This window comes from Nanorana parkeri, unplaced genomic scaffold (assembly GCF_000935625.1).
Source record: "Nanorana parkeri isolate BGI_ZX_2015 unplaced genomic scaffold, ASM93562v1 scaffold523, whole genome shotgun sequence".
Lineage (NCBI taxonomy): Eukaryota > Metazoa > Chordata > Amphibia > Anura > Dicroglossidae > Nanorana > Nanorana parkeri.
In genome coordinates, this window is record NW_017306791.1 from 756,529 (window position 1) to 766,827 (window position 10,299).

At 42.6% G+C, this 10,299-nt stretch overlaps 1 long non-coding RNA gene across 1 annotated transcript; it reads left to right on the forward strand.

Moving 5' to 3' along the window:
* Window positions 1-2,334: 2,334 nt before the first annotated feature.
* LOC108791057 lies at window positions 2,335-8,828 on the forward strand. Its single transcript, XR_001941485.1, has 3 exons — window positions 2,335-2,345; window positions 3,522-3,526; window positions 8,718-8,828. It is a non-coding gene; the product is annotated as an uncharacterized LOC108791057 (long non-coding RNA).
* Window positions 8,829-10,299: the final 1,471 nt, after the last annotated feature.

Consider the following 10,299-nt stretch of genomic DNA (forward strand, 5'->3'; position numbering starts at 1 on the left):
CCTTTTTTTTTTTTTTTTTCTCTTTCCCTCCTTGCCCCCTTGTTTTATACCGGCTTCAGCTTGTAGAAGAGCAGCGTGTACAGCATTTGCAGAGCTTTCGCCAAGCTTGGTTGACATTTCTTAAAAAAACCAGCTCCGGTTTGGGAGGAATATAGAAGGGATAGCTGACTGTTCTTGTAAAGCGGCTGCAAGCTTGGGCACTACTTGAAGCTTGTTGGAATACTTCCAGTTGCTTGGTTAGGCTCACACCTGCACGAGACGTGCGACCCTGTACAATGCAGGCGGCAATTGCAGAACAAAAGGTTCAAGTACCTTCTGTTTATGATACTCGACGCACGGCTGTTTTAGCCATGATCGTGTTCGGAAGCACGGGTGGAATGGCGGTGGGAAACCGCGCGATACACCTGGCGCAACTGTGGTGCCATTAGAAAATAATGGTACCCACAACGCGATCGGTTCACATCTTGGCGACTCCTGACCACGCAGCAATCTGTGCGGAATCGTGCACGATTGCCGCGCGGTGAGGCGTCACCTGGGTGTGCACCTAGCCTTAAGTGACGGTCGTTGGGATCTGTGTTTTTAGCATTCCCAAACTGGAATTGAGGAAATATTTAAAGGCTTCAACAAAGCTGCCCCAAGCTCGTCAAGCTTGATGTGCTCACTGCTCCGATACAAGCTAAAGCCTGTATGAATTAGGCCCAAAAGAAGTTGTAGTTGCCACTTTATGGAAAAGCAGAGGGAATAATAGTGGGGGCATTGGCCTTGGCAGGCAATAGATTCTGGTTGCTGCCGGATTGGCTAGCAGAGGCACCTTGAAAATGAGCTCAAGATGAAGGCGCTCACTCCCCCTTCATACTTGCAATGCGTTGCAGTAATGGGCTGCCAACTTGCAAAGTAAGACCTGTAGCATTTTATTTTTAACACTGCACAGGTCTGTGGAAACCTCTTGCACTTGTGTGTTGGGGTGCCACTCGTAATGAATGCAGAGAGTGCTGCGTTTTGCAGTAATGCACAATTAGTGTTTTACTGCACGTTACCACAACGCATAGATATAAAAGGGCCTCTAAGGAAAGGCCCATTGGAACCAGTATTGAAATGCCTGCTTGCAGCTGAACAACACCTAGAACCTTGTTATTTTTTTTTAATCTGCCCATTAACCATACAGCTAGTTGTGATCTTTAGTCAGGTGTCTTTAAATAGAACCTCCAACCCGAAACAGATCTCTTTATTTTGGGTGAGTTCACTGCTGTCCAGTTGGCCCCCACATAACCCTTTTCCCTGTATAGGTTGACATACTAAGAATTCCGCTACACTGAGCTAATGTGGCCATGAGCCCGGGTTCTGTATCCACTAGAGGGCACAGAACACAGACTGTAGTGGTTTCTCTATAGAGAGGGAACGAGCAGTATGGTGGCACAGATCGCTTTGTCTTTAGCCTCAGGTTTATATTGGTGGAGGAGGAGGTCTCTCTGTTGCCGGCCCAGACAGCAGCGAGGACTCGGGGTGTGATCAGTTTCCGCCTTTTTCTCCCGTGGAGTTGCTCTTTACACAAGTGAAAGCGTTTGGCTTTCAGAACATCTTATGTTGCACCATTTTCCATCATTTCACAGCCACACCTTTGACCTTTAAATTCTCATGCTAAAGTTTTCCCATGCAGTTTTTTTTTGTTGGTATTCCAATACTGAATTATGATTTATACACGTAATGGGACAATATTGTCAATTTGATTTTTGTGTGACAAGTTGGTTCAAGTATTTTGTGTGCATATGGTTCTTTTATCTTCATATACATTGTTAAATATTACTTTTTTTTTTTCTCTCTTTTGTGTGAACATCTATATTTCCTGCCTCACAACCTTTTTTTTTTTTTTTCTGCACATCATAAAGTCCTAATGTTCTATTTGTTCCTGTTATGTGGACTTGCATTATTCTCTAGTGCCTCAGATGTGGGAGTCTGAAGCTATGAATCTGTATTGAGTAGGCAAGGCTTACTCTTCCAACCCCGGAGAAGAAAGCTCCCCTGCTGATTATTATTCAGCTCTTCACTTCCCTGTCTTCCATTGATTTATAGAAGTAATATCACTGACAGGCAGATCTTCACCCCACTTTACAGAAGATTTCAGATCTGTGCATCTTAGCTCCTGTAACACTTAGGCAACATCCTGAAGCGGTAGCCTGCAGAACATGCTCCTTTGTTAGCCAGGAAAGCCTCTTCAGTGAGTTCCCCCGGTTCCCGCTTTCAGTTTGTCTTGAAGGACACAATCTCAGGCCTAAGCCTCATCCCATTGCCTCTTTGTAACGTCATGGGTCGGGAACGATAGGCAGGTCAGACGTGGCTCTATAAGTGTGGAAGTCGAAGCTTTCTTAATAAAGCAAATTTGAGGCTCAAAGTCACACACAGAAAATAACGTTTAGCAGGATTTTGTTTTTTTTTAGGCACGTGTATAATGGCCGACAGGTTTGCTGGAATCACACGTGTTCTCGGTGGTTGGCCGGCCTGTTATGTTAGTAATGCTTCAACCTTTTTCCATATCCTCCTATTTCCCCCACTTACTCTTTTACGACCTCATCCTGTTTGTAATAATAAACTGCATTATCTACCCTACGCTTCCCTTTCTGTTAAATAACACAAGATCTTTTGACTGATCTCTGGTTGTTGAATGATAAAACATTTCCAGCATTCTGGACGATTTGGAGATTTGCAGTTTGAAACGGCTAATAGCGGGAAATGCTCGCCGTCCTATTATTCGTGATGACCTTCAAATTGTGCAGGACAGAACATTAGACAGTTGCTGTGTGTTTTCCTATAATGTACAGAAATGTACCAGTTAGTGATCTGCAGAGTATAATATAAGGAAATAGGGCTATCTCCGACTACTTTGCTGAATCCTTTGTCACATTCTTTTGTATGAAATATTCAATAAAAAGTCACAAGAGAAAAGAAATCCACAAGCAGTCATGTCAGAATGATGCCTCCAGGTCTGGCAATATGCATGTGTTGTGTGCGGGATTGAAAATACGAGGAGAAAAGATTGTCCAGTGGATGACGGCTAACGATTTCTAGTCCTTCAGATAGATGTTTCTGATGCCATTGGTCTGTCGCATGGACTGTTTTGCTAAAGATGCGCAATACCTGCATTGGACGAACAGCCGTTGAAGGAAACCAGTACAGAAATACATTGGATGACGTTGCAGGCCTCCTTCAGGGTTCATTTACATCTCTACAGTCTGATGCCGTGTGTTAAGGTCGTTCATTTATTATGAATTGGCTGTTTACACTTCTCAATGGCCTAATAACAGACATGACAATGCATTGATACAGGTTGTGGTAACGCATGTAACCTGAGATCAGGGGTAGGCAAACTGCCCTTTTAGCTGGGGTTAAACTACAAATCTCATAATGCATCTGCCTCTGGTAGTCATGCCTGTGGCTGTCAGAGGCTTGCAATGCCTCATGGGATTTGTAGCTGGGGGGGGCGGAGTTTGCTTACCCCTGCCTTGGAGATGTGAATGAGCCCTCAGAGAAGGTGGTTGTAATTTTGGTTCGGCACTATGAGTCCCTAACGCAGGTATGTGAATCCGATGTAATGAGCTCACTGGCTGCATACTTGTATTGGGTCACTGTGAACGTTTTGCTAGCCAGGAAACTACTTTTCAAGAGGCGGCCCACAATAGCAGCCTTCATATATCGCTCAGTAACGGTTTCCTTTAAGACTAGCTTATGTGTATTGGTATTATCATTTTTGACACGCTAATGAAGAGATGGATACAATGAAAATGTGGGAGGAGCCATCTTGTGTTTAAAAAAAATCTTTACATATATACATTTTTACATGATACACGTGAGAAAGCAAATATAATATCTACATATAATTTTTATTTTGTTGATGGTGTCCTTTTTAATATCTATGGATTCATCTGGTGAAGCAGTGCAGTACAGTGCAAAGACCAGTAACAGGAAAGTGGAGTCAGACCAGTCAAAATATTTGGTTGCCGTGGGTTACTGCATTTGTCATTTTATCTTTTGCTTTATCATATAGCCCTCTAGTGTACACTTTGTTTTCTTTCTACATTCTACACATTCTTGGAGCTTCCTTTTTAAAGGGTTTTGTAGATCCTGCACTGAAAATATGGACAAGAAACTAGTACCTTTTGTTGCCCAGCGAACATGCACATTGAGCTCTTGCAGCAACCAAGGGCTTTACTGTATCAGTCTGCCATTCAGTGTACATTAAACATGAACCTCATGCCACTTTGTGTTCCTCACACATACCAGTGAGCCTCAGTACAGGAGCAGACCGCCGTTTCACAGTCATGTTTGTAGCAGTGTAACATTTGCGCTCCCTATACTAGTGACAGGGATGGTACTTCAGAAGACCATGGCAATCATTTCTTTCTGCTCCTTCATAGCCAGTCATGCAATAGTTTCCTATCTGGGTTTAAGGTTTTATTTTCCTCAAGGTTGGCAAAACGCTGAACGCATTGTGGTATGAAGCGCATTGCATATCCATCGCACTGAAAATGTTCTTCATTCCTGGGCTGAAATTGTGTTTTACATTTTTCTCCCTCGATTGGTTGTATTGTTCTGGTTTCATGTACACCAAGAGTAACTTTTTTTTTTCTTGTGAACTTATTTAACACAAAATAAAGAGGCAAAAAAAGAAAACCTTTCGGACTTTTCTTGCACTTCTTTTACAGCCAATATTGAGTCATATGCTGCAGTTCTTGGATCAGTTGTGGCCAGCTTACTTGGTGCAGGGAGTTTCAAGCGCGGCCACTGATGTCACCAAAGGGTTGCACATTATATTCAGTAAATGCAATGCCATAGGAAGCTGTTCGGAAGCTTTGGACATATAACAGGAGATGGTCAGAGACTACAAACTTGCTATAGGGGTTGCTGAAGATTGGGGACATGCTTGAGGGGACAGTCATGGCCTAAATAGTATAGATGTCCTGCAGCACTCCTTACCGGAAATCACAAAGCGTTAATGGGTGCTTGAAATAGAGATGTCATCAGCACACCAAAACCCGTCGGTGCAAATCCATTTATTGATGGATGTCACTCAAAATGTGAAGCGCTTTTTCGAGACCACACAGACCCACAGGGACCCTGTGTGGCCCCCGAAAGCGCTTGACATTTTGAGTGACATCTATCAATGGATTTGCACTGACTTGGATTTTGGTGTGCTGGTGACATCTCTTTCAAGTCATGGCATAAATACACACTACATGAGGCAGCTGGATAGCTGCTATTACAGCCACGTTTGTGCTCCCCACAGACTTCTTAAAATGTATTTGTGCCACGTTTAAGATTTCTCTCAGCAAGGTCCATAATACAAATCGGGGAAAAACAAAAGGACGGACAGCACAGAAAAAATGTAAGAATACTGTGAAAGAGATGAAGTAATATAAGGCTCTCTAAAGAATATTATTCTTTCATTGGCATGAGTAAGTATTAAACTGACCACTTTCTGTAGGGCCACACAGTAAGTTCCAAAGGGCAGCTGGTTGGGCATCAGGACCTTGGATACAGCCCTTGTACAAGATGCATGATATGCTTTTACAGCATTGAGCCGGCATTCACACTAGTGTCATTTATTTATTGTTAATGGCACCCACGTGCTTAACTAGATAACCTGTATATACCAGTTAGAGCAGTGATCATCAACCTGCATTACCGCAGGACCCACATTTGGCCTAGGCTAAGTTGTGACCCAAGTTGCACCGCACTGGAATGCACGGTATTGCGGTACCACGCGTTTTGGTGCGGATGATCAAACTGGGTGGGAGGTGCGTTTGGTGTGCCATTCAAATAATGGACTGTGTTCATGTGTGTATTGCTTGTACAGCTCCCTCGCTGCCATACCCCCCAGTCCTCCTCACCTCAAGCTGACACTCTGTGCCAGGCAACATACTTTGAATGGCTCCTCAGCTAGGGGGAGACTGAGGAACCTCTCGCCTAGCGCAGTGGAAGGCATGTGGCGAACCACTGAACATGGGGTTGTGACCCACTTTTAAGGTACCCACTTACACAAGATGCCATATATAAACCAAATTTTATTGCCTTAATACTAATATCCTCTTATAAAATCCATGAACATAAAAAAAAAAAAACACGTACAACGTAAGATATTTATTGTTGGTCCTATGCACATCTAAACATGTCAGCTCAATCCCGTATGAGTTAAAGCTTTTCATTCACCTAGTAAATCAGACCATTTACTGTTGTGCTAATCTTGCACTAAACTGAATGCCAACATATTCTTAGATGGGATATGCTTTATGCATTTTGCGAAACAGGCTGCTTCATCAGAAGATCCTAAAATGGAGGCATTGGATAAATCCACATTACCACCACATTTCAATACTGCGCTCATTCCAATATTGGCACAAATATCGCTAATTCAATACCACCACCTATGCCCATATAATGAATAAGAAAATATGGCTGATACCTTGGTTAGCTGTAGTTGTCGGCAATATACTAAGCTTTATTTCTATCACTAAAATATATGTATCTCTATAATAGGTTTTCATGGCTTCTATATCTAACCCTAAGGAATTGCATTTACTATAGCTGTGTACCCGACAACTACAGTTAACTAAAGTATCAGCCATATTTTCTTATTATATAGGCACAGGTGCTGGTATTATATTCGCGATATTTGTGCTAATGTTGGAATAAGCTTAGTATTGAAAATATTATATGCCTTACATGATTTCCATACAATGTGTCTATATAGGTCACAATATACACTATATTTCCAAAAGTATTGGGGCGTCTGCCTTCACATGCACATAAAATTAATTCTTGGTCTTGGTCCATAAGGTTCAATATTGAGTTGGCCCACCCTTTGCAGCTATAACAGCTTCAACTCTTCTGGGAAGGTGTCCACAAGGATTAGGAGTGTGTCTATGGGAATGTTTGACCATTCTTCAGAAGTGCATTTGTGAGGTCAGGTACTGATGTTGGATGAGAAGGCCGGGCTCGCAGTCTCTGCTCTAATTCATTCCAAAGGTGTTCTATGGGGTTGAAATCAGGACTCCGTGTAGGCCAGTCAAGTTCCTCCACCCCAAACTCGCTCATCCACTGGTGCGCAGTCATGTTGGAACAGGAAGGGGCCATCCCCAAACTGTTCCCACAAAGTTGGAAGTATGAAATTGTCAAAAATGTCTTGGTATGCCGATGTCTTAAGAGTTCCCTTCACTGTAACTAAGGGGCCAAGCCCAACTCCTGAGAAAAAAAAAAACCCCCACACCATAATCCCCCCTCCACCAAACTTTACACTTGGCACAATGCCGTCAGGCAAGTACTGTTTTCCTGGCAACCGCCAAACCCAGACACGTCCATCGGATTGCCAGACAGAGAAGCGTGATTCATGGCCGAGTTGCTGTTGCTCCCAGTTGCTTCCACTTTGTTATAACACCACTAACAGGTGACCGTGGAATATTTAGTAGCAAGGAAATTTCACGGATGGACTTATTGCACAGGTAACAACCTATCACCGTACCACGCTTGAATTCGCTGAGCTCCTGAGAGCGACCTATTTCACAAATGTTTGTAGAAGCGTCTGCATGCTGAGGTGCTTGACTTTATACACCTGTGGCCATGGAGGTGATTGGAACACCTGAATCCAATGATTTGGTAATATACAGTATGCACTCTCCTTATCCATACCTACCTCAGTGTGTGGTGGCCTTATACCATCAAAGATACTAATAGCACTATTTGTATCCTAGTACATTAGGTTATTAGGCACCAAGCAAGATGTGCAAAAAAGGGAGGTTAAAAAAATGCTCCAAGCGCAAGAAGGTAAAAGAGCTTATTCGCTGTACGTGGGGTAGCCCCTTGGAATGAATGGGCTGTCTTGAACCTGAAAAACACACATTGCAAGTGTGAATGTGTGCTGCAATGACCGTGTACCAAACTATGCACTCAAGTATTTGCACATTCTGAAAAAGTGTGTGTGCTGAAATGACCGATCTGTCACCTGCTCACTGTTGAAGTGGACCACCAAAAATCAGACTGGCTCATCCGATCCCTAGGCAGAGATCACATGACCAAATGCCTAACCTCTTGGTCACATAACGAGCAATGACACTTAAAGCAGCATTTTCTCTAGCAAAGGTACAGTATGTCACCCCTTCAGTTACTCTTTGTTTATCCATCTCAGCAAGACTGTAACCACATCTGCCAGGAGAGAAATACATAGGTTGCCAGTGCTGATCTAGTTCTGAAAATGCTAATTACCTGACCGCTTTGTTTACTACGTTGCATCCATCATGAGCTGGACATGTGAACCTCTACTTTCCTCGTGGCATCCTGCATTTGTCTTCATGTGCTCCCCTGTCACCTAGATCTGCCAAAGCCCCAATAAAACTCCTGTGTAAGCTTACAATCCTACCCAGGGCAGTGCACATTCCCCTAGTTCAGGATGCCTACTGTACCTCGAATAACGTGGCCCTATTACTTTTTGTGACATGAGCAAAGTGAGGCTCACCCTAAAATCAGAGTGAAGTTGGAACTGTTCTACATACATGTTCTGGGTCAGTAACTCAGAAAGCACTCAAATCATTGGATCAGGGTGGAAACAAGGAAAGGGATTTTTTCTTCAATTATTTATATTAGTTATTAAAAAGTTTCAATTATAAAACAGAAGGAAATATGTTAAGAAATAAAAAAAAAAAACGGGGAACCCAGTGCAAACGCATTCCTAGACGACCTGATTCTGGGTCAGGGTTTCGTACGTAGCAGAGCAGCTACCTCACTGCAATCTATTGAAAGTCATCCCTTGAGCCAAGCTTTTGAAAAAATAAAAAAACAGAAAAAAAAATGTAAGGTAATAACAAGGAAGGCAGAGTTCAATAATCAGACGTATATCACAGTACATACAAAGGTCAATATAATGGCGACATACAGTGACGTCAAGTAAGGCTGGACAAGGGCATAAACAATGCAACCAAAATACACAGTATATTCAGTATAAAGTATACATTAAGGGAAGGAAAGAAAAAAAATGATATCCCTGAGATTGATTGCTTTAATAGCCAAGAAAGGGGGGCCATCTGTATTACCAGAAGTAACAGTATGTAAAACTAGGTGAGGTAGCCAAGAAAAGGGGGCCATCTAAATGGTATTACCAGAAGTAACAGTATGTAAAACTAGGTGAGGTAGCCAAGAAAGGGGGGCCATCTGTATTACCAGAAGTAACAGTATGTAAAACTAGGTGAGGTAGCCAAGAAAAGGGGGCCATCGGTATTACCAGAAGTAACAGTATGTAAAACTAGGTGAGGTAGCCAAGAAAAGGGGGCCATCTAAATGGTATTACCAGAAGTAACAGTATGTAAAACTAGGTGAGGTAGCCAAGAAAGGGGGGCCATCTGTATTACCAGAAGTAACAGTATGTAAAACTAGGTGAGGTAGCCAAGAAAGGGGGGCCATCTGTATTACCAGAAGTAACAGTATGTAAAACTAGGTGAGGTAGCTATGAAAAAGGGGCCATCTAAATGGTATTAACAGAAGTAACAGTATGTAAAACCAGGTGAGCACAAAACAGTGCAATCAGTGGACATGTGAAAGGTGATAGAAAGTGTACGGTAGGTAAAAAGAACAAAAAAATGACAAGTATACCTAAGGTTGATACTGTTGTTAAACTATAAAAAGGGCTATCTAGATAGTAAGACTAGGGGTAATTTTGAGGAACAAGAGAAAGGAAAAGAAGAAAAAAAGAATTAAATAAAAAAAGAAGAATGGGGGGAGGGGGTAGGAACCACCATTATCACTGGGGCACCAGAGAAACCCCAACCCGATCTCCAACTAGCAACTCATCCAGAAAAGGAGAGGAGAACTGTTCTAATAGAGCTTGACCTTCAGGAGAATCCATGAACTCTATCCAATAATACCAAGTTTTGAGATATAATTTGTGTCTATGTTGGGAGGACAAAATCAAGTCTTCAATTACCCTAATCTGCTCCACTCGTTGTATCCACATAGACAATGTAGGAGGGAAGGGGCTTCTCCAGATTCTTGGAATGCAGGCTTTAGCAGCATCTATCAGGTGGCAAGGACCGATCTTGAGTAGGCTTTCCTAGACATGTGCGTGTTATGTAATAGGTAAAGAGATGGGTCAGTGGGCACATTGGAATCTGAATTTCCTCACAATAGTACGGACCAAAGACCAGAAGTGTGTCAAAACCGGACAGGTCCAAAAAGATATGGAGTAAGGTGCCCTCCTCCTTGTTACATCTCCAGCAAGTATTGGCCACTCCACGATAATATCTATGTAGAAGCGATGGAGTT